Source organism: Rutidosis leptorrhynchoides, chromosome 4, assembly GCF_046630445.1.
Source record: "Rutidosis leptorrhynchoides isolate AG116_Rl617_1_P2 chromosome 4, CSIRO_AGI_Rlap_v1, whole genome shotgun sequence".
Lineage (NCBI taxonomy): Eukaryota > Viridiplantae > Streptophyta > Magnoliopsida > Asterales > Asteraceae > Rutidosis > Rutidosis leptorrhynchoides.
This window is the reverse complement of record NC_092336.1, coordinates 14,107,930-14,134,081: the sequence shown is the minus strand read 5'-3', so window position 1 is coordinate 14,134,081 and position 26,152 is coordinate 14,107,930.

The window sequence follows — 26,152 nt, the reverse complement described above, 5'->3', positions numbered from 1 at the left end:
ATCTCAAAGTCGTAATCATTCAATAATTCAATCCACCTACGCTGCCTCATATTCAGTTGTTTCTGATTAAATATGTGTTGAAGACTTTTGTGGTCGGTATATATAATACTTTTGACCCCATATAAGTAGTGCCTCCAAGTCTTTAATGCAAAAACAACCGCGCCTAATTCCAAATCATGCGTCGTATAATTTTGTTCGTGAATCTTCAATTGTCTAGACGCATAAGCAATCACCTTCATTCGTTGCATTAATACACAACCGAGACCTTGCTTTGATGCATCACAATAAATCACAAAATCATCATTCCCTTCAGGCAATGACAATATAGGTGCCGTAGTTAGCTTTTTCTTCAATAACTGAAACGCTTTCTCTTGTTCATCATTCCATTCAAATTTCTTCCCTTTATGCGTTAATGCAGTCAAGGGTTTTGCTATTCTGGAAAAGTCTTGGATGAACCTTCTGTAGTAACCAGCTAGTCCTAAAAACTGGCGTATGTGTTTCGGAGTTTTCGGGGTTTCCCACTTTTCAACAGTTTCTATCTTTGTTGGATCCACCTTAATACCTTCTTTGTTCACTATGTGACCGAGGAATTGAACTTCTTCCAACCAAAATGCACACTTTGAAAACTTAGCGTACAATTCTTCCTTCCTCAATACTTCTAACACCTTTCTCAAATGTTCACCGTGTTCTTGGTCATTCTTTGAGTAAATAAGTATGTCATCAATGAAAACAATGACAAACTTGTCAAGGTATGGTCCACACACTCGGTTCATAAGGTCCATGAACACAGCTGGTGTATTAGTTAAACCAAACGGCATGACCATAAACTCGTAATGACCGTAACGTGTTCTGAAAGCAGTCTTTGGAATATCATCTTCTTTCACCCGCATTTGATGATACCCGGAACGTAAGTCAATCTTTGAATAAACAGACGAGCCTTGTAGTTGATCAAATAAGTCGTCGATTCTCGGTAGTGGGTAGCGGTTCTTGATGGTAAGTTTGTTCAACTCTCGGTAGTCGATACACAACCTGAATGTACCATCTTTCTTCTTGACAAACAAAACAGGAGCTCCCCACGGTGATGTGCTTGGTCGAATGAAACCACGCTCTAAAAGTTCTTGTAATTGGCTTTGCAGTTCTTTCATCTCGCTGGGTGCGAGTCTGTAAGGAGCACGAGCTATTGGTGCAGCTCCTGGTACAAGATCTATTTGAAATTCAACGGATCGATGTGGGGGTAATCCCGGTAATTCTTTCGAAAATACATCGGGAAATTCTTTTGCAATGGGAACATCATTGATGCTCTTTTCTTCAGTTTGTACTTTCTCGACGTGTGCTAGAACAGCATAGCAACCTTTTCTTATTAGTTTTTGTGCCTTCAAATTACTAATAAGATGTAGCTTCGTGTTGCCCTTTTCTCCGCACACCATTAAGGGTTTTCCTTTTTCTCGTATAATGCGAATTGCATTTTTGTAACAAACGATCTCCGCTTTCACTTCTTTCAACCAGTCCATACCGATTATCACATCAAAACTCCCTAACTCTACTGGTATCAAATCAATCTTAAATGTTTCGCTAACCAGTTTAATTTCTCGATTCCGACATATATTATCTGCTGAAATTAATTTACCATTTGCTAATTCGAGTAAAAATTTACTATCCAAAGGCGTCAATGGACAACTTAATTTAGCACAAAAATCTCTACTCATATAGCTTCTATCCGCACCCGAATCAAATAAAACGTAAGCAGATTTATTGTCAATAAGAAACGTACCCGTAACAAGCTCCGGGTCTTCCTGTGCCTCTACCGCATTAATATTGAAAACTCTTCCACGGCCTTGTCCATTCGTGTTCTCCTGGTTCGGGCAATTTCTAATAATGTGGCCTGGTTTTCCACATTTATAACAAACTACATTGGCATAACTTGCTCCGACACTACTTGCTCCGCCATTACTCGTTCCGACACCATTTGTTCCTTTCGTTCTATTAACCCCTGGTCCGTAGACCTCACACTTCGCCGCGCTATGACCATTTCTTTTACACTTGTTGCAAAATTTGGTGCAGAACCCCGAGTGATTCTTTTCACACCTTTGGCATAGTTGATTCTGATTGTTGTTGTTGTTGCGGTTATTATTGTTGTTGGGATGATTGTTGTAGTTGCTGTTGTTGTTGTTGTTGTTGTTGTTGGGCCGTTTGTTGTAGTTGCGATTGATGTTACGATTGTTGGGATAATTGTTGCGATTATTGTTGTAATTGCTGTTGTTGTTGTATTGGTGATTCTTATCACCGTTTTCCTCCCACTTTCTTTTGACTTGCTTCACATTGGCCTCTTCAGCAGTCTGTTCTTTAATTCTTTCTTCAATCTGGTTCACTAGTTTGTGAGCCATTCTACATGCCTGTTGTATGGAGGCGGGCACGTGTGAACTTATATCTTCTTGGATTCTTTCCGGTAATCCTTTCACAAACGCGTCGATCTTCTCTTCCTCATCTTCGAACGCTCCCGGACACAATAGGCACAATTCTGTGAATCGTCTTTCGTACGTGGTAATATCAAATCCTTGGGTTCGTAACCCTCTAAGTTTTGTCTTGAGCTTATTGACCTCGGTTCTGGGACGGTACTTCTCGTTCATCAAGTGCTTGAATGCTGACCACGGTAGTGCGTACGCATCATCTTGTCCCACTTGCTCTAGATAGGTATTCCACCATGTTAACGCAGAACCTGTGAAGGTATGCGTAGCGTACTTCACTTTGTCCTCTTCAGTACACTTACTTATGGCAAACACCGATTCAACCTTCTCGGTCCACCGTTTCAATCCGATCGGTCCTTCGGTTCCATCAAATTCCAAAGGTTTGCAGGCAGTGAATTCTTTGTAGGTGCATCCTACACGATTTCCTGTACTGCCAGATCCAAGGTTATTGTTGGTATATAGCGCAGCCTGTACTGCGGCTATGTTTGAAGCTAGAAAAGTACGGAATTCCTCTTCATTCATATTCACGGTGTGTCGAGTAGTCGGTGCCATTTCCTTCAAAATAGTCAAATGGAACAAGTTAATCATACAGAATATTAAGAGTAGTTAATAGTATTTCGTAGCATAATATGAACTCATTTATAAAAGCTTTTTCTTCATATTAGCGTTTTATAAGTTTAAATTCGGGTAGTACCTACCCGTTAAGTTCATACTTAGTAGCTAATATACAATTCAACTACTACAATTCTATATGAAAAACTGATTATAATAATATTTCGCGTTCAAACTTTTATACAATATTTTACAAACTTACAATACCGCTTATTTTACATAAAGCATGAAATATAGCACACAATAACTTTGATACAAGATAGTTGTGAAGACAATTCTAGCTAGTACACAAGTCGTTCAGCAAAGGCAATAAAGACACGTAATTCATACGTCCAGAAACAAGTCATGCATTCTGGTTTTACTAGGACTACTTCCCATCCTTGGTCTTGTGCAACATAACCGTTATGGCCGTTGATAAGACAGCGTGTTGTAACGTCATCAAAGGGACGAGGGTTACGTAATGTCCAACAGTCCCGTAATAATCTAAAAACCTCATTTCTTACCCCAATTACCGACTCCGTCACTTGTGGAAACGTTTTGTTTAATAGTTGTAGCCCGATGTTCTTGTTCTCACTTTGGTGAGAAGCGAACATTACTAATCCGTAAGCATAACATGCTTCTTTATGTTGCATGTTAGCCGCTTTTTCTAAATCACGAAGTCCAATATTCGGATATATTGAGTCAAAATAATTTCTTAACCCGTTGCGTAAAATAGCATTTGGGTTCCCCGCAATATATGCGTCAAAGTAAACACATCGTAACTTTTGGGTTTCCCAATGTGATATCCCCCATCTTTCAAACGAAAGTCTCTTATAAACCAAGACATTCTTGGAACGTTCTTCGAATGTCTTACAAACTGATCTCGCCTTAAATAGTTGTGCCGAAGAATTCTGGCCGACTCTAGACAAGATTTCATCAATCATGTCTCCGGGTAGGTCTCTTAAAATATTGGGTTGTCTATCCATTTTGTGTTTTTAAACTGTAAAATAGACAAGAGTTAGATTCATAAAAAAAATACTTATTAATACAAGCAATTTTTACATATATCATAAAGCATAAGAACACTATATTCCATATATTACACCACACGAATACAACTATCTTATTCTGACTCGCTCGTTTCTTCTTCTTCGGTTTTGGTTCGTTTTGCCAAGTTTCTAGGGATATATGATGTTCCCCTAATACGAGCCGTCGTTGTCCACATTGGTTTAGAAAAACCTGGTGGTTTAGAGGTTCCCGGGTCATTGTTACAACTTAAGGACTTCGGGGGTTGACGATACATATAAAGTTCATCGGGGTTGGAATTAGATTTCTCTATTTTTATGCCCTTTCCCTTATTATTTTCTTTTGCCTTTTTAAATTCAGTTGGGGTAATTTCTATAACATCATCGGAATTCTCGTCGGAATCCGATTCATCGGAGAATTGGTAATCCTCCCAATATTTTGCTTCCTTGGCGGAAACACCATTGACCATAATTAACTTTGGTCAGTTGGTTGAGGATTTTCTTTTACTTAATCGTTTTATTATTTCCCCCACCGGTTCTATTTCTTCATCCGGTTCCGATTCTTCTTCCGGTTCCGATTCTTCTTCCGGTTCCGACTCTTCTTCCGGTTCCTCTTCGGGAACTTGTGAATCAGTCCACAAATCATTCCAATTTACATTTGACTCTTCATTATTATTAGGTGAGTCAATGGGACTTGTTCTAGAGGTAGACATCTATCACATAATATCAAACACGTTAAGAGATTAATATATCACATAATATTCATATGTTAAAAATATATAGTTTCCAACAAAAATGTTAAGCAATCATTTTTAAAGAAAACACGGTCGAAGTCCAGACTCACTAATGCATCCTAACAAACTCGATAAGACACACTAATGCAAATTTTCTGGTTCTCTAAGACCAACGCTCGGATACCAACTGAAATGTCCCGTTCTTATTGATTAAAAACGTTCCATATTAATTGATTTCGTTGCGAGGTTTTGACCTCTATATGAGACGTTTTTCAAAGACTGCATTCATTTTTAAACAAACCATAACCTTTATTTCATCAATAAAGGTTTAAAAAGCTTTACGTAGATTATCAAATAATGATAATCTAAAATATCCTGTTTACACACGACCATTACATAATGGTTTACAATACAAATATGTTACAACAAAATAAGTTTCTTGAATGCAGTTTTTACACAATATCATACAAGCATGGACTCCAAATCTTGTCCTTATTTAAGTATGCGACAGCGGAAGCTCTTAATAATCACCTGAGAATAAACATGCTTAAAACGTCAACAAAAATGTTGGTGAGTTATAGGTTTAACCTATATATATCAAATCGTAACAATAGACCACAAGATTTCATATTTCAATACACATCCCATACATAGAGATAAAAATCATTCATATGGTGAACACCTGGTAACCGACAATAACAAGATGCATATATAAGAATATCCCCATCATTCCGGGACACCCTTCGGATATGATATAAATTTCGAAGTACTAAAGCATCCGGTACTTTGGATGGGGTTTGTTAGGCCCAATAGATCTATCTTTAGGATTCGCGTCAATTAGGGTGTCTGTTCCCTAATTCTTAGATTACCAGACTTAATAAAAAGGGGCATATTCGATTTCGATAATTCAACCATAGAATGTAGTTTCACGTACTTGTGTCTATTTTGTAAATCATTTATAAAACCTGCATGTATTCTCATCCCAAAAATATTAGATTTTAAAAGTGGGACTATAACTCACTTTCACAGATTTTTACTTCATCGGGAAGTAAGACTTGGCCACTGGTTGATTCACGAACCTATAACAATATATACATATATATATATATCAAAGTATGTTCAAAATATATTTACAACACTTTTAATATATTTTGATGTTTTAAGTTTATTAAGTCAGCTGTCCTCGTTAGTAACCTACAACTAGTTGTCCACAGTTAGATGTACAGAAATAAATTGATAAATATTATCTTGAATCAATCCACGACCCAGTGTATACGTATCTCAGTATTGATCACAACTCAAACTATATATATTTTGGAATCAACCTCAACCCTGTATAGCTAACTCCAACATTCACATATAGAGTGTCTATGGTTGTTCCGAAATATATATAGATGTGTCGACATGATAGGTCGAAACATTGTATACGTGTCTATGGTATCTCAAGATTACATAATATATAATACAAGTTGATTAAGTTATGGTTGGAATAGATTTGTTACCAATTTTCACGTAGCTAAAATGAGAAAAATTATCCAATCTTGTTTTACCCATAACTTCTTCATTTTAAATCCGTTTTGAGTGAATCAAATTGCTATGGTTTCATATTGAACTCTATTTTATGAATCTAAACAAAAAAAGTATAGGTTTCTAGTCGGAAAAATAAGTTACAAGTCATTTTTGTAAAGGTAGTCATTTCAGTCGAAAGAACGACGTCTAGATGACCATTTTAGAAAACATACTTCCACTTTGAGTTTAACCATAATTTTTGGATATAGTTTCATGTTCATAATAAAAATCATTTTCTCAGAATAACAACTTTTAAATCAAAGTTTATCATAGTTTTTAATTAACTAACCCAAAACAGCCCGCGGTGTTACTACGACGGCGTAAATCCGGTTTTACGGTGTTTTTCGTGTTTCCAGGTTTTAAATCATTAAGTTAGCATATCATATAGATATAGAACATGTGTTTAGTTGATTTTAAAAGTCAAGTTAGAAGGATTAACTTTTGTTTGCGAACAAGTTTAGAATTAACTAAACTATGTTCTAGTGATTACAAGTTTAAACCTTCGAATAAGATAGCTTTATATGTATGAATCGAATGATGTTATGAACATCATTACTACCTTAAGTTCCTTGGATAAACCTACTGGAAAAGAGAAAAATGGATCTAGCTTCAATGGATCCTTGGATGGCTCGAAGTTCTTGAAGCAGAATCATGACACGAAAACAAGTTCAAGTAAGATCATCACTTAAAATAAGATTGTTATAGTTATAGAAATTGAACCAAAGTTTGAATATGATTATTACCTTGTATTAGAATGATAACCTACTGTAAGAAACAAAGATTTCTTGAGGTTGGATGATCACCTTACAAGATTGGAAGTGAGCTAGCAAACTTGAAAGTATTCTTGATTTTATGAAACTAGAACTTTTGGAATTTATGAAGAACACTTAGAACTTGAAGATAGAACTTGAGAGAGATCAATTAGATGAAGAAAATTGAAGAATGAAAGTGTTTGTAGGTGTTTTTGGTCGTTGGTGTATGGATTAGATATAAAGGATATGTAATTTTGTTTTCATGTAAATAAGTCATGAATGATTACTCATATTTTTGTAATTTTATGAGATATTTCATGCTAGTTGCCAAATGATGGTTCCCACATGTGTTAGGTGACTCACATGGGCTGCTAAGAGCTGATCATTGGAGTGTATATACCAATAGTACATACATCTAAAAGCTGTGTATTGTACGAGTACGAATACGGGTGCATACGAGTAGAATTGTTGATGAAACTGAACGAGGATGTAATTGTAAGCATTTTTGTTAAGTAGAAGTATTTTGATAAATGTATTGAAGTCTTTCAAAAGTGTATAAATACATATTAAAACACTACATGTATATACATTTTAACTGGGTCGTTAAGTCATCGTTAGTCGTTACATGTAAGTGTTGTTTTGAAACTTTTAGGTTAACGATCTTGTTAAATGTTGTTAACCCAATGTTTATAATATCAAATGAGATTTTAAATTATTATATTATCATGATATTATCATGTATGAATATCTCTTAATATGATATATATACATTAAATGTCTTTACAACGATAATCGTTACATATATGTCTCGTTTAAAAATCATTAAGTTAGTAGTCTTGTTTTTACATATGTAGTTCATTGTTAATATACTTAATGATATGTTTACTTATCATAGTATCATGTTAACTATATATATATATCCATATATATGTCATCATATAGTTTTTACAAGTTTTAACGTTCGTGAATCACCGGTCAACTTGGGTGGTCAATTGTCTATATGAAACATATTTCAATTAATCAAGTCTTAACAAGTTTGATTGCTTAACATGTTGGAAACATTTAATCATGTAAATATCAATCTCAATTAATATATATAAACATGGAAAAGTTCGGGTCACTACACATTCGATGGTACTGTCAACATCGACATGAATTGGGTTTCCTCCTAAAGCGTGTGTGCGTGACAAATGAGAGCGTTAGATGTCGATATCGCCGTTCAAAAAAATCGATATATCATGCGATATATCTTAAAATTTACGAGGTTGTGTGTGACGACCCGGAAATTTTCGACCAAATTTAAACTTAATTTGTAAATGATTTCGACATGATAAACAAAGTCTATTAAATTAAATTTCAAAATTTTTGAACTATTTTATGAAATCATTTGACCTTCGACCAGTTCCGGCGATTCACGAACAATTAATTGTAACTTGATATGTGTATATATATATAGTAATTGGAAATATAATATTAAATATTATATGTTGTTGTTATTAAAATTAATTATGTAAAATAAAATAAAAATATGATATTATGATAATTAATATTTAAAACATATATATATATATATATATATAAAGTATATTAAATATATATTTCGAATCTATTTAGTAAACGACAATAACACTCAAATACCATTTGATGAATATTATATATATATATATATATATATATATATATATATATATATATATATATATATATATATATATATATATATATAAAGTATATTAAATATATATTTCGTTATTTCGAATCTATTTAGTAAACGACAATAACACTCAAATACCATTTGATGAATATTAAACAAGTTATAAACGAACTTATGTGATTTTAAAATAAACGATGATTCGAAAATGAGTTATACAATTTATAGGTTTATTTATAATGTATTTAGGAACTAATTGTTGAATCTTAAAACTCTTTATATTTTACTTGGGGTTGGGAGTGAATAATTAATATAATTTTTATTTAATAGTTAATGACTGAATTTTATACCATAATGACCAAAATAAATAAAGCTATTTAATTTAAAATTTTGGGATTTTTCTTAGACTTTTATCCGCCACTGATTTCAAATAGTGGACGACGATACACAGTCCGTGAAAGAAATAGTAATTCAATAATTCATGGCTGCTAAGAATTCACACGTTTATATTTTAAATTATATTATAATTATTATTATATTATTATTATTATTACTTTAATAATTACTGAGATTGAAATTATATGTATATTTATATACATTTGAGATATGCATATATGTGTATGGATTCATTAACCGAACCCTACCTTCATTCTTTCTTTTGATGATTGACAATCACACATGTAATTATCATTCATTTATTTTATGCAAAACCAACTAAAACGATCAATCATCATTTCTTTGTTTCATGTTTCTCTAGCCGATACTGAACACAAGCATACATGTATCACACTATGACCTTTTATCTTACTACTACTTAAACACAATTATTAAACCCAACACCATCGCCATCTTTATTGAAACCCATGGTTCTACTTCAAAAACCAATACCTCACCAAACCATGAACTCCTTCAACCATTATTATTCGATTTGCTTGCTTCATGGTTATTATATTCGGTCGTGGAACACCCATAACCACAACAAACCCACATACGCATGCTTACTGTTTTCGGTTCTTGGTTAGCCAACATCATTAACTGAAATGTCCCGTTCATATTGTAGCGACCCGACCAAAACCGTTATTGACGGCGCCGTTAACTTAGGTCCCGTTGCGTGGTCGTAGTCCCTATATGAGACTCGTTTGACCAAAATTATGTCGCATTCATTTGAAAGGCACAAGACTTGCAAGTTCAGTTTACAAAACCATTCGACAGCAAGTCTAAGTTTACAAAAGTCATAAAGTATAAATGAAATAACTTGCGACATAATATAAGTTGAAAAACACAGTTGCTATAAATAGCGTAAGTATGTAAACAAAAGTTTGAATCCAAAAGTGCTATCCCTAGCGTATGTATGTATGTATGCTTGACTCCAAGCAAGTATGAGTGTACGCGGAAGCATGTATCAAATAGCCAAGTATGAACCTGAGAAACATATAGAAAACTGTCAACGCAAAAACGTTGGTGAAATCATAGGTGTATTAGTAAAAGTTATATTTTGAACCACAAGATTTAGTATTTCCATAAATTGATCATCCAAAAGTTGCATTCCAAAAATTGGTTCGCGAGCACCCAATTATCAAGACTTAACGTTTCCTTCCATAGAACCCCATCACAATAGTGTTAGAACATACACTGTTTCCCGAAAATATATTTCATCCGTAGACGGTAGCGAACCGTCCGTAATGAGGGTTTGTCAAACCCGTATGGCCACACAATATAAGTTCTCGCTTACACCCTGCAAGTGTAACTAATGATAATCGAATTGAGGATTTTTGTTCTAACTCGCTGTGGAATGTTTGTTTTCCTTGTACTTGTGTTCAAAGTATAAAAGTAAGTAGTACAAAATGTAACAAAGTATATGTTTCTCAGCCCACAATTTAAAAGTATAAAAAGTTGTTGAAAAGGTGGGACTATGATCTCACCTCGAGTGCACGAGTATAAAAGTACTTCACAAAGTAACGTATGCATGAAAGTTGCTTAGCCTTGACCTAAACAAGTAAGTTATATCAATTTACCGGTTACGACACAAGGTCGGGTGAAATGTGTTCAATTAGTCCTATGGCTCGTTACGACTCGATTAAGTATAGCATGTGAATCACGTTGTCAAGTTTCATACAAGAAACAAGTATAAAAGCATGTTAGAATGATTGTATAAAAGTTTGGTTAAGTTTGACTAAAAGTCAAACTTGGTCAAAGTCAACGAAAAAGTCAACACATTCGGGTTCGGTCCCGAACTATTTTTCTGAGGTTTTTATTCATATATAAGCATATTAGAACAAGTTTCATGTGAATCGGAGGTCGATAGCTAGTCAAACATTTCGCGTGAAATGGGACAAAGTGGGCAGAATCTGGCCAGGCCAGATTGCGCGCCGCGCGGGGAAGGGGCGCGCCGCGCCACCCTCTGTGCAGAGAATTCTGGTCAGTTTTCAAAGTATGCACGAACCAAAACACAAACAATCACATTTTATGATCCGCAAACAATTAGAACATGTATTTTATATCATCGGAAAACTATTTCGACAAGGAATACAACTAACCACATATCATCAATCAAAAACATCATTTACAATAACCGAAAACTCGTCAATTGATCAAGGAAGGTTTATTTTCAAAGTTTCAAGTTCGTAAAACGTATTTTGAGTTCCGGGAATCCAATTCACACATATGATATGCCGTTTTGAAGGTAATGAAGCATACATTACTACTAAACACTAACAATTAACATTCCATGGCATTTAAGCATCCAAAAGTTCATGTCAAAAACTATCAAACCCTAGTCAAACATCACAAAATCAATATTCATGTTTTTGAAGTTTTCTTAATCAACCTACGCATCAAAACGAAGCTAGTGATACTAGTAACACAATTAAAACATGCATTTTAACAATCTAACAACATTAACTCATCCAAAATCAAGGATTAAGCAAACCCATTTCAAGTTCATGCTAGTTACTCCAAAAACAACAAATCGAGCAAACCAAACATATATTCATGTTAGACTTGAGCCATAGACACTAACTAACACCATTTCAAATCAAAAACACGAATTTAGAGAAATCTAGAGTTTTTAGAAAGTTACCCAAACGAGATGAAGTTGGTATCAAATTGTAGAGGATGAAGAGAGGATTCCAAATATGTAATTTGTTTTGAAGTTTGCTTCCCGATCCGGATTTAGATGATGATTTATTGAATTGGGTGTTTGTGTGTGTTCTTGCTAGAGAGAAAGAGAGAGAGGTGGAGGTGGTTGAATGGTGGTGATTGGGGTGGACTAGTTGACCTAGTCAACTAGTTTGCCCCGTGTCAATTTTAGTCCCTCGAGTTTAGAAGCGGGTGTGGGATTTAACCGATCGAATATTTTTAAAACGCTCGAGTACACGGGTGATGTCAAAATTGAATAGCGGAAATATTATGAACGTTAGTCAACGGAAACTGGGAATTTAAATAGCGAAAGATATTATAAAAAAAAAAGACGGTGTTAAAAATAAATTTAACGGAAAAACGCGGGATGTTACATTATCCACACCTCAAAAGAAATTTCGTCCCGAAATTTAGTTGGAAGTAATAGTCGATGTCTCTTGCTCGAGACCTTTCGTTGCCAATGCTATAAGTAAATGAGGATACGTCCTTGGACATTTTCACGATTCATAATTTCAACCGGTTCTCCTAGGAAGTGAGGGTTATCGTCGATAGTGAGTTCATCAAGGGAGATAACAAGTTCTCGTTTCGCAAAACACGTCTTTGAGTTGATACATCGAATGTAGGATAAACGGAGACTCAAAATGGGTCGGAAAATCTAAACGGCTAGTAACGGGTCCAAAACTCCCCAAGATTTCAAAAGGATTAAAATATCACGGATTTTGTTTTCTATGTTTCCCGAAACGGACTGCACCTTTCCAAGGTGCGACTCTTAACGTGACGCGGTTTCCCACGTGGAATTTGAAATGTTTACGTCTAACATCGGCGTAGCTCTTGGTGAGTACGAGTCGCGTAGGGTTTTACCTGAATATGAACAAATTTTCTCGGTTGCTCATAAACAACCTCGGCCCTGGTGAATTGATCATCGCTTACTTGGTTCGACAAAGGAGAACGACGTTTCCGGTCACATGTGGTTTCAAAAGGAGTGACGTTAAAACTCGAATGAAAATCATTGTAGTACGAGGATTCGGTTAAAGGAAAATACTTTTCTCAAGTAAATTTGAAGTTAGTAATACAAACTTGTATTATGGTTTCCAAGGTTTAAATCGCATGTTTGTTCGGTCCGTCGGGTTGTGGATGGTACGCGGTGCTCATGTCTAAACGCGGTCTCGAGACTTTTTGTAAGGTACTCCAAAATCTAGAAGTGAAACGAGGATCTCGATCCGAAACGGGGTACATTTCCCTAAGGCATATTGAACAAGTTTGCTAGGAATTGAAAACGTTAGCTAGGACAAGTTTCTCAAGAAAATTCGCGTCGCGGAAGATTTATCGGTTTCCAAAAACGTTCGTCGGGGCAAGTTCTTATCGGGTTTTGAAAACGATTGTTAGGACTATCCACCCTCGCGGCGAATATTTGTACGACGTGAAGAGTCGCTCTCCATTGCGAATTTAGAATAAGGACCTCCTGAACCGGAAGTACGAGGGTGATGCAAGAGAAGTTTCCGCCTCGATGCGAGCATAACGAGTAAGTTGTAGTTAGTCAATAAGACTGTGCGAGGACGAGCTAGTATACCCGTGTGACATACGGTTGAAGTCGAATGGAATCGGTAATTCATTCGGAGGCATAAATATAATTTGACAATAATTGAAGGTGTGTCCCCGGTATGGTTGTTATAAATATTCTCGGAGTTTTCAGATGTCCAAACATGAAAAGATGAAGTCATGTACATGGCACATGGTGGTGTTTAGGTTGATCGAGTCTAACCACCATCACGCGTCACTAGAACTTTGGTATGTCTTACCGTAATATAACCACGTTGATCGAGTGTCGTTATATTACGCCAAATCATACTTCCATTCCCACATCACTCCATGAGTTCAAGTTCGTGTCATCGTGAAAATCTAAAATGAACAAAATGTAACGACGTCTCAAACATGATTCGTATTGAATCGAAAGAATTAGTGCAACTCTAAAGATGCGTTCCCCGAGGGAAGTGTATAAGTGATTGTTCACGTCAATGCGGTTCGAATCAGACAATAAAGTAGTTAGGTATGAAAAGAGTAACGAGTCATGATAGCGAGTAGTACGCAACTGTAGCGATAAATAGTGATGACGATACTCACCTAGAGTAGTGACAGTGACTTTACAATACTCATGGATAGTAAGCTAAGACGGGGTGGATAACAACCAAAAATTTGAGTTCCCGAGCTAGAGTAGCTAACGAAGTCGCGGTCATCCGTACGCGTATGAATCTTGAATTCACGTGTTTTACCAAAAATTGGCGGAATACGAGTTCGTATGATGAAGGTTGGGTACCATTAAAAAGTTTGCCTAAGAATGATTCAAGTATAATGCACAAGTAGTCAAGTAAGTGCTATCTATAGCAATGTATGTCAGAATGCAAATGCTAACTATCCGGTTGTAGTCTAGACTCACTAATGCGTCCTAACGACTCTGTTAGACACACTAATGCACGTCCTAGTTCCCTACAACCAACGCTCTGATACCATCTGTAGCGACCCGACCAAAACCGTTATTGACGGCGCCGTTAACTTAGGTCCCGTTGCGTGGTCGTAGTCCCTATATGAGACTCGTTTGACCAAAATTATGTCGCATTCATTTGAAAGGCACAAGACTTGCAAGTTCAGTTTACAAAACCATTCGACAGCAAGTCTAAGTTTACAAAAGTCATAAAGTATAAATGAAATAACTTGCGACATAATATAAGTTGAAAAACACAGTTGCTATAAATAGCGTAAGTATGTAAACAAAAGTTTGAATCCAAAAGTGCTATCCCTAGCGTATGTATGTATGTATGCTTGACTCCAAGCAAGTATGAGTGTACGCGGAAGCATGTATCAAATAGCCAAGTATGAACCTGAGAAACATATAGAAAACTGTCAACGCAAAAACGTTGGTGAAATCATAGGTGTATTAGTAAAAGTTATATTTTGAACCACAAGATTTAGTATTTCCATAAATTGATCATCCAAAAGTTGCATTCCAAAAATTGGTTCGCGAGCACCCAATTATCAAGACTTAACGTTTCCTTCCATAGAACCCCATCACAATAGTGTTAGAACATACACTGTTTCCCGAAAATATATTTCATCCGTAGACGGTAGCGAACCGTCCGTAATGAGGGTTTGTCAAACCCGTATGGCCACACAATATAAGTTCTCGCTTACACCCTGCAAGTGTAACTAATGATAATCGAATTGAGGATTTTTGTTCTAACTCGCTGTGGAATGTTTGTTTTCCTTGTACTTGTGTTCAAAGTATAAAAGTAAGTAGTACAAAATGTAACAAAGTATATGTTTCTCAGCCCACAATTTAAAAGTATAAAAAGTTGTTGAAAAGGTGGGACTATGATCTCACCTCGAGTGCACGAGTATAAAAGTACTTCACAAAGTAACGTATGCATGAAAGTTGCTTAGCCTTGACCTAAACAAGTAAGTTATATCAATTTACCGGTTACGACACAAGGTCGGGTGAAATGTGTTCAATTAGTCCTATGGCTCGTTACGACTCGATTAAGTATAGCATGTGAATCACGTTGTCAAGTTTCATACAAGAAACAAGTATAAAAGCATGTTAGAATGATTGTATAAAAGTTTGGTTAAGTTTGACTAAAAGTCAAACTTGGTCAAAGTCAACGAAAAAGTCAACACATTCGGGTTCGGTCCCGAACTATTTTTCTGAGGTTTTTATTCATATATAAGCATATTAGAACAAGTTTCATGTGAATCGGAGGTCGATAGCTAGTCAAACATTTCGCGTGAAATGGGACAAAGTGGGCAGAATCTGGCCAGGCCAGATTGCGCGCCGCGCGGGGAAGGGGCGCGCCGCGCCACCCTCTGTGCAGAGAATTCTGGTCAGTTTTCAAAGTATGCACGAACCAAAACACAAACAATCACATTTTATGATCCGCAAACAATTAGAACATGTATTTTATATCATCGGAAAACTATTTCGACAAGGAATACAACTAACCACATATCATCAATCAAAAACATCATTTACAATAACCGAAAACTCGTCAATTGATCAAGGAAGGTTTATTTTCAAAGTTTCAAGTTCGTAAAACGTATTTTGAGTTCCGGGAATCCAATTCACACATATGATATGCCGTTTTGAAGGTAATGAAGCATACATTACTACTAAACACTAACAATTAACATTCCATGGCATTTAAGCATCCAAAAGTTCATGTCAAAAACTATCAAACCCTAGTCAAACATCACAAAATCAATATTCATGTTTTTGAAGTTTTCTTAATCAACCTACGCATCAAAATGAAGCTAGTGATACTAGTAACACAATTAAAACATGCATTTTAACAATCTAACAACATTAACTCATCCAAAATCAAGGATTAAGCAAACCCATTTCAAGTTCATGCTAGTTACTCCAAAAACAACAAATCGAGCAAACCAAACATATATTCATGTTAGACTTGAGCCATAGACACTAACTAACACCATTTCAAATCAAAAACACGAATTTAGAGAAATCTAGAGTTTTTAGAAAGTTACCCAAACGAGATGAAGTTGGTATCAAATTGTAGAGGATGAAGAGAGGATTCCAAATATGTAATTTGTTTTGAAGTTTGCTTCCCGATCCGGATTTAGATGATGATTTATTGAATTGGGTGTTTGTGTGTGTTCTTGCTAGAGAGAAAGAGAGAGAGGTGGAGGTGGTTGAATGGTGGTGATTGGGGTGGACTAGTTGACCTAGTCAACTAGTTTGCCCCGTGTCAATTTTAGTCCCTCGAGTTTAGAAGCGGGTGTGGGATTTAACCGATCGAATATTTTTAAAACGCTCGAGTACACGGGTGATGTCAAAATTGAATAGCGGAAATATTATGAACGTTAGTCAACGGAAACTGGGAATTTAAATAGCGAAAGATATTATAAAAAAAAAAGACGGTGTTAAAAATAAATTTAACGGAAAAACGCGGGATGTTACACATATTGATTATAAACGTTCCATATTAATTGATTTCGTTGCGAGGTTTTGACCTCTATATGAGACGTTTTTAAAAGACTGCATTCGTTTTTAAAACAAACGATAACCTTTATTTTATCGACAAGGTTAAAAGGACACCACCTAGATTATCAGAAATGATAATCTAAAAATATCACACTTACACACTACCAATACATATTGGTTTACAATATTAATATGTTACAACAAAGTAAATCTCGAATGCAGTTTTAAACAATATTATACAAGCATGCTGATACCAAGTCTTGTCCATATATTAGCATGCAACAGCGGAAGCTCTTAATAATCACCTGAGAATAAACATGCTTTAAACATCAACAAAAATGTTGGTGAGTTATAGGTTTAACCTATATATTATCAAATTAATATAATAGACCACAAGACTTCATTTATTCAATAATCCTACACTTGCAAGTGTATAAAAATCATTCTATGATGAACACCTGGTAACCGACACTAACATGATGCATATAGAATATTCCCCGCATACTCGCAAGTATGTCATAAATTGGCAATCACAATCACCATATAAATCGAAGTATTAAAGCATTCCAAATTCCAGAATGGGGTTTGTTAGGCCCATAGATCTATTTTTAGGATTCGCGTCAATTAGGGGTCATTTCCCTAATTCTTAGGCTACCAGACTTGAAGGGGAAATATTCGGTTTAATAATCCAACCATAGAATGTAGTTTCGCGTACTTGTGTCTATTTTGTAAAACATTTAGAAAGCTGCATGTATTCTCATCCCAAAAATATTAGATTTTAAAAGTGGGACTATAACTCACTTTCACAGTTTTTTACTTTGTCGGGAAGTAAGACTTGGCCACTGGTCGATTCACGAACCTATAACAAATATGTACATATATATCAAAGTATGTTCAAAATATATTTACAACATTTTTAATACGTTTTACTATTTTAAGTTTATTAAGTCAGCTGTCCTCGTTAGTAACCTACAACTAGTTGTCCACAGTTAGATGTACAGAAATAAATCGATATATATTATCTTGAATTAATCCACGACCTAGTATATTGATAATGCTAAAAACGAACATATATTTCATAGCATTATTCCTCAAGAAAGACAAGCTTTTAGTTGCAATTGTTCTATTTACAAGTGATATTCGTTTAAATAATAAAAGGTGAAGACAAAAGACAGATTCGACGAATTGAAGATGCAAACGACCAAAAAGCTCAAAAGTACAAAAGACAATCAAAGAGGTTTCAATTATTGATAAGAAACGTCTCGAAATTACAAGAGTACAAGATTCAAAACGCAAAGTACAAGATATTAAATTGTACGCAAGGACGTTCGAAAATCCGGAACCGGGACCAGAGTCAACTCTCAACGCTCGACGCAACGGACTAAAAATTACAAGTTAACTATGTATATAAATATAATATAATATATAATTAATTATATAAATTATATATAAATTATATTTATATAATAAACCGTCGGTAAACAAAGAGCCAAAATGGAGTGAGCTGTATTTACAAACTCCGCGACTCGCGGAGTTTGAAGGCAGAAAATGCCGCGAGTCGCAGAGCACCAAAAACTGCAACTCCCTATAAAAGCAAACGAATTCTGATCGCAAAAATCATAATATATCCATCCTCTCTATATCTATACGTAAATATTTATATTTATATTTATATTTTAATTTTAATTTTAATTCCTAATAATAAGGATATGTTAGCGAATGTTGTAAGGGTGTAAGTCGAAATTCTGTCCGTGTAACACTACGCTATTTTTAATCATTGTAAGTTATGTTCAACCTTTTTAATTTAATGTCTCGTAGCTAAGTTATTATTATGCTTATTTAATCCGAAGTAATCATGATGTTGGGCTAATTACTAAAATTGGGTAATTGAGCTTTGTACCATAATTGGGGTTTGGACAAAAGAACGACAATTGTGGAAATTAGACTATGGGCTATTAATGGGCTTTATATTTGTTTAACTAAATGATAGTTTGTTAATGTTAATATAAAGATTTACAATTGGGCGTCCCTATAAATTACCATATACACTCGATCGGACACGATGGGCGGGGTATTTATATGTACGAATAATCGTTCATTTAACCGGACACGGGAATGGATTAATAGCCACTAGAATAATTAAAACAGGGGTGAAATTATGTACAAGGACACTTGGTATAATTGATAACAAAATATTAAAACCTTGGGTTACACTCAGTCGACATCCTGGTGTAATTATTAAACAAAGTATTAAAATCTTGTTACAGTTTAAGTCCCCAGTTAGTTGGAATATTTAACTTCGGGTATAAGGATAATTTGACGAGGACACCCGCACTTTATATTTATGACTGATGGACTGTTATGGATAAAAACCAGACGGATATATTAAATAATCCATGACAAAGGATAATTAACCCATGGGCATAAAACTAAAATCAACACGTCAAACATCATGATTACGGAAGTTTAAATAAGCATAATTCTTTTATTTCATATTTTATTTCTTTTATTTTATATTTAATTGCACTTTTAATTATCATACTTTTATTATTCACAATTTCATTATCGTTATTTACTTTACGCTTTAAATTAAGTCTTGTATTTATTTATAATTTTATATTTGGTTTTAACTGCGACTAAAGTTTTAAAATCGACAAACCGGTCATTAAACGGTAAAAACCCCCCTTTATAATAATAATATTACTTATATATACATTTGTATTTTTATAAAAGTAAACTAATATAGCGTTAAGCTTTGTTTAAAGATTTTCCCTGTGGAACGAACCTGACTTACTAAAAACTACACTACTGTACGATTAGGTACACTGCCTATAAGTGTTGTAGCAAGGTTTAAGTATATCCATTCTCTAAATAAATAAATATCTTGTGTAAAATTGTATCGTATTTAATAGTATTTTCCTGCTGAAATTTAAAGCTATTTTATATACACCTCACATAACATCATATATACACGTCTCAGGCTAGATCATAACTCAAAGTATATATATTTTTGGAATCAACCTCAACCCTGTATAGCTAACTCCAACATTACTGCATATAGAGTGTCTATGGTTGTTCCAAATAATATATATACATGGGTCGATATGATATGTCAAAACATTTGCATACGTGTCTATGGTATCCCAAGATTACATAATATATTAGAATACATGTATAATACAATATGAGTTAGCTAGGATATGATTAATATAGATTTGTTACCAATTTTCACGCAAAAATATCCAATCTTGTTTTACCCATAACTTCTTCGTTTTAAATCTGTTTTGAGTGATTCAAGTTGCTATGGTTTCATATTGAACTTAAGTTTATGAATCTAAACAGAAAAAATATAAGTTTATAGTCAGAAATACAGGTTACAAGTCATTTTTGTAAAAGGTAGTCATTTCAGTCGAAAGAACGACGTCTAGATGACCATTTTGGAAAACATACTTCCACTTTGAGTTTAACCATGATTTTTAGATATAGTTTCATGTTCATAAGAAAAATAATTTTCCCAGAATAACAACTTTTAAATCAAAGTTTATCATAGTTTTTAATTAACTAACCCAAAACAGCCCGCGGTGTTACTACGACGGCGTATATCCAGTTTTACGGTGTTTTTCGTGTTTTCAGGTTTTAAATCATTAAGTTAGCATATCATATAGATATAGAACATGTGTTTAGTTGATTTTAAAAGTCAAGTTAGAAGGATTAACTTTTGTTTGCGAACAAGTTTAGAATTAACTAAACTATGTTCTAGTGATTACATGTTCAAATCTTCGAATAAGATAGTTATACATATATGAATCGAATGATGTTATGAACATCATTACTACCTCAAGTTTAGTAGGTAAACCTACTGGAAATGATGAAAAAATAACTTGAGCTTCAAATGATCTTTGATGGCTTGGAAGTTCTTGAAATAGAATCATGACACAAAAACAAGTTCAAGTAAGATTATTACTCGAATTAAGATAGTTATAGTTATAGAAATTAAATAAAAGCTTGAATATGAATATTACCTTGATTTAGAAAGATAACCTACTGTAAATAAAAAAGGTTTCTTGATCTTATATGATTGCTTGGAATGGATTAGGAAACTTGGAAGTAAACTTGTAAACTTGGAAGTGTTCTTGATGTGTTCTTGAGTAATTGTGTTTATGATGATTATAGGTAATAACCAAAGCTTGTATTTGATGATTTTTTCTGGAAAAATAGTAACTTAGACGTTCATGGAAGAGTGTGTGTGTTTTGAGAGAGAATTGGAAAGAAAATTAGAAGTGAAATGGAGTAGGTGGTGAGTGGTGAAGGTGAGTGGGGTTAAAAGGAGTTCTTGTTTTTGTTTCCTTGCTCATTAGTCATGCTAGATGTTAAATGATGGTTCTCACATGGTTAGGTGACTCACATGGGCTGCTAAGAGCTGATCATTGGAGTACATATACCAATAGTAAATACATTTAGAAGCTGTGTATTGTACAAGTACAAATACGAGTGCATACAAGTAGAATTGTTGATGAAAATGAATGAGGATGTAATCGTAAGCATTTTTGTTAAGTAGAAGTACTTGGATAAGTGTCTTGAAGTCTTTCAAAAGTGTATGAATACATATTAAAACACTACATGTATATACATTTTAACTGAGTCGTTAAGTCATCGTTAGTCGTTACATGTAAATGTTGTTTTGAAACCTTTAAGTTAACGATCTTGTTAAATATTGTTAACACATTGTTTATTATATCTAATGAGATGTTAAATTATTACATTATCATGATATAATGATGTATTAATATATCTTAATATGATATATATACAGTTAAATGTCGTTACAACGATAATCGTTACATATATGTCTCGTTTCGAAATCCTTAAGTTAGTAGTCTTGTTTTTACATATGTAGTTCATTGTTATTATACTTAATGATATGTTTACTTATCATTTAACATGTTTATATATAGTGTATCAATATCTTAAAATGATTCATATGTAATTAGTAAGACGTTGTTATAACGATAATCGTTATATATACCGTTTTCAAGTTTCTTAATTCAATAGTCTCATTTTTATGTATATAACTCATTGTTAAAATACTTAATGAGGTACATACTTATCATAATATCATGATAACTATATATATATATATATATATATATATATATATATATATATATATATGTCATCATATAGTTTTTACAAGTTTTAACGTTCGTGAATCGCCGGTCAACTTGGGTGGTCAATTGTCTATATAAAACCTATTTCAATTAATCAAGTCTTAACAATTTTGATTGCTTAACATGTTGGAAACACTTAATCATGTAAATATCAATTTCATTTAATATATATAAACATGGAAAAGTTCGGGTCACTACAGTACCTACCCGTTAAATAAATTTCGTCCCGAAATTTTAAGCCGTTGGAGGTGTTGACGTATCTTCCGGAAATAGGTGCGGGTATTTCTTCTTCATCTGATCTTCTTGTTCCCAGGTGAACTCGGGTGCTCTACGAGCATTCCATCGAACCTTAATAATTGGTATCTTGTTTTGCTTAAGTCTTTTAACCTCACGATCCATTATTTCGACGGGTTCTTCGATGAATTGAAGTTTTTCGTTGATTTGGATTTCGTCTAACAAAATAGTGAGATCTTCTTTAACAAAACATTTCTTCAAATTCGAGACGTGGAAAGTGTTATGTACAGCCGCAAGTTGTTGTAACTCAAGTCGGTAAGCTACTGGTCCGACACGATCAATAATCTTGAATGGTCCAATATACCTTAGATTTAATTTCCCTCATTTACCAAATCAAACAACGCCTTTCCAAGGTGCAACTTTAAGCATGACCTTCTCTCCAATTTTAAATTCTATATCTTTTCTTTTAATGTCAGCGTAGCTCTTTTATCGACTTTGGGCGGTTTTCAACCGTTGTTGAATTTGGATGATCTTCTCGGTAGTTTCTTGTATTATCTTCGGACACGTAATCTGTCTATCCCCCACTTAACTCCAACAAATCGGAGATCTGCACTTTCTACCATAAAGTGCTTCAAACGGCGCCATCTCAATGCTTGAATGGTAGCTGTTGTTGTAGGAAAATTCTGCTAACGGTAGATGTCGATCCCAACTGTTTCCGAAATCAATAACACATGCTCGTAGCATGTCTTCAAGCGTTTGTATCATCCTTTCGCTCTGCCCATCAGTTTGTGGATGATAGGCAGTACTCATGTCTAGACGAGTTCCTAATTCTTGCAGTAATGTCTGCCAGAATCTTGAAATAAATCTGCCATCCCTATCAGAGATAATAGAGATTGGTATTCCATGTCTGGAGACGACTTCCTTCAAATACAGTTGTGATAACTTCTCCATCTTGTCATCTTCTCTTATTGGCAGGAAGTGTGCTGATTTGGTGAGACGATCAACAATTACCCAAATAGTATCAAAACTACTTGCAGTCCTTGGCAATTTAGTGATGAAATCCATGGTAATGTTTTCCCATTTCCATTCCGGGATTTTGGATTGTTGAAGTATATGTGATGGTTTCTGATGCTCAGCTTTGACCTTAGAACACGTCAAACATTCTCCTACGTATTTAGCAACATCGGCTTTTATACCCGGCCATCAAAAATGTTTCTTGAGATCCTTGTACATCTTCCCCGTTCCAGGATGTATTGAGTATCTGGTTTTATGAGCTTCTCTAAGTACCATTTCTCTCATATCTCCAAATTTTGGTACCCAAATCCTTTCAGCCCTATACCGGGTTCCGTCTTCCCGTATATTAAGATGCTTCTCCGATCCTTTGGGTATTTCATCCTTTAAATTTCCTTCTTTTAAAACTCCTTGTTGCGCCTCCTTTATTTGAGTAGTAAGGTTATTGTGAATCATTAAATTCATAGCTTTTACTCGAATGGGTTCTCTGTCCTTTCTGATCAAGGCGTCGGCTACCACATTTGCCTTCCCCGGGTGGTAACGAATCTCGAAATCGTAATCATTTAATAACTCAATCCACCTACGCTGTCTCATGTTTAGTTGTTTCTGATTAAATATGCGTTGGAGACTTTTGTGATCGGTATATATAATACTTTTGACCCCATATAAGTAGTACCTCCAAGTCTTTAATGCAAAAACAACCGCGCCTAATTCCAAATCATGCGTCGTATAATTCTGCTCGTGAATCTTCAATTGTCTAGACGCATAAGCAATTACCTTCGTTCGTTGCATTAAAATACAACCTAGACCTTGCTTTGAGACGTCACAATATATCACAAAATCATCATTCCCTTCAGGTAATGACAATATAGGTGCCGTAGTTAACTTTTTCTTCAACAATTGAAACGTTTTCTCCTGCTCATCCTTCCATTCAAATTTCTTCCCTTTATGCGTTAATGCAGTCAAGGGTTTTGCTATTTTGAAAAAATCTTGGATGAATCTTCTGTAGTAACTAGCTAATCCTAAAAATTGACGTATATGCTTCAGAGTTTTTGGGGTTTCCCACTTTTCAACGGTTTCAATCTTTTCCGGATCTACCTGAATACCTTCTTTGTTCACTATGTGACCGAGGAATTGAACTTCTTCCAATCAAAATGCACATTTTGAAAATTTAGCGTACAGTTTTTCTTTCCTCAATAACTTTATCACTTTTCTCAAATGTTCTTCGTGCTCTTGATCATTCTTTGAGTAAATAAGTATGTCATCGATGAAAACAATGACAAACTTGTCAAGGTATGGTCCACACACTCGGTTCATGAGGTCCATGAACACAGCTGGTGCGTTAGTCAACCCAAACGGCATAACCATAAACTCTTAATGACCGTAACGCGTTCTGAAAGCAGTCTTCGGAATATCATCCTCCTTCACCCGCATTTGATGATACCCAGAACGTAAATCAATCTTCGAATAAACTGACGAGCCTTGTAGTTGATCAAATAAGTTGTCAATTCTTGGTAGTGGATAATGGTTCTTGATGGTAAGTTTGTTCAACTCTTGGTAGTCGATACACAACCTGAATGTACCATCCTTCTTTTTGACAAACAAAATAGGAGCTCCCCATAGTGATGTACTTGGTCGTATAAAACCACGCTCTAAAATTTCTTGTAGTTGGTTTTGGAGTTCCTTCATTTCACTGGGTGCGAGTCTGTATAGAGCACGAGCTATTGGTGCAGCTCCTGGTACAAGGTCTATTTGAAATTTAACGGATTGATGTGGGGGTAATCCCAGTAATTCTTTCGGAAATACATCGGGAAATTCTTTTGCTACAGGAACATCACTGATGTTCTTTTCTTCAGGTTTAACTTTCTCGATGTGTGCTAGAATGACGTAACAACCTTTTCTTATTAGTTTTTGCGCCTTCAATTTACTAATAAGATTTAACTTCGCGTTGCTCTTTTCTCCGTATACCATTAAGGGTTTTCCTTCTTTTCGTACAATGCGAATTGCATTTTTGTAACATACGATCTCTGCTCTCTCCTTTTTCAACCAGTCCATGCCAATTATCACATCAAAACTCCCTAACTCTACTGGTATCAAATCAATCTTAAACGTTTCGCTAACCAATTTAATTTCTCAATTCCGACATATTTTATCTGCCGAAATTAATTTACCGTTTGCTAATTCGAGTAAAAATTTATTATTCATAGGCGTCAATGGACCACTTAATTTAGCACAAAAATTTCTACTCATATAGCTTCTATCCGCACCCGAATCAAATAAAACATAAGCAGGTTTTTCATCAATAAGAAACGTACCCGTAACAAGCTCCGGGTCTTCTTGCGCTTCTGCCGTATTAATATTGAAAACTCTTCCGCGGCCCTGTCCATTAGTATTCCCCTGATTTGGGCATTCATTTCTGATATGACCCGGCTTCCCACATCCATAACAAATAATGGCGGTATTATTTGTTCCGACATTATTTGTTCATTTATTCTTGTTAGCCACTGGTCCGTAAACTTCACACTTTGTCGTACCATGACCCTTTCTATTACACTTAGTACACGATGTCGTACAAAGCCCAGTCGGATGGTGAAACAACCCGTCCTTATCCACCTGGACGAAGTCATCAACATTTGGTCCCATTGCGATGATCGACTCCAAGTAATGTCCTTAAAATGAGCTAATGCACAGCGAAAGACTTAATTCGTACCTGAGAATAAACATGCTTAAAAGTGTCAACCAAAAGGTTGGTGAGTTCATAGGTTTATCGTAACAATCATTTCAATATATTAATAGACCACAAGATTTCCGTTTATAAATATAT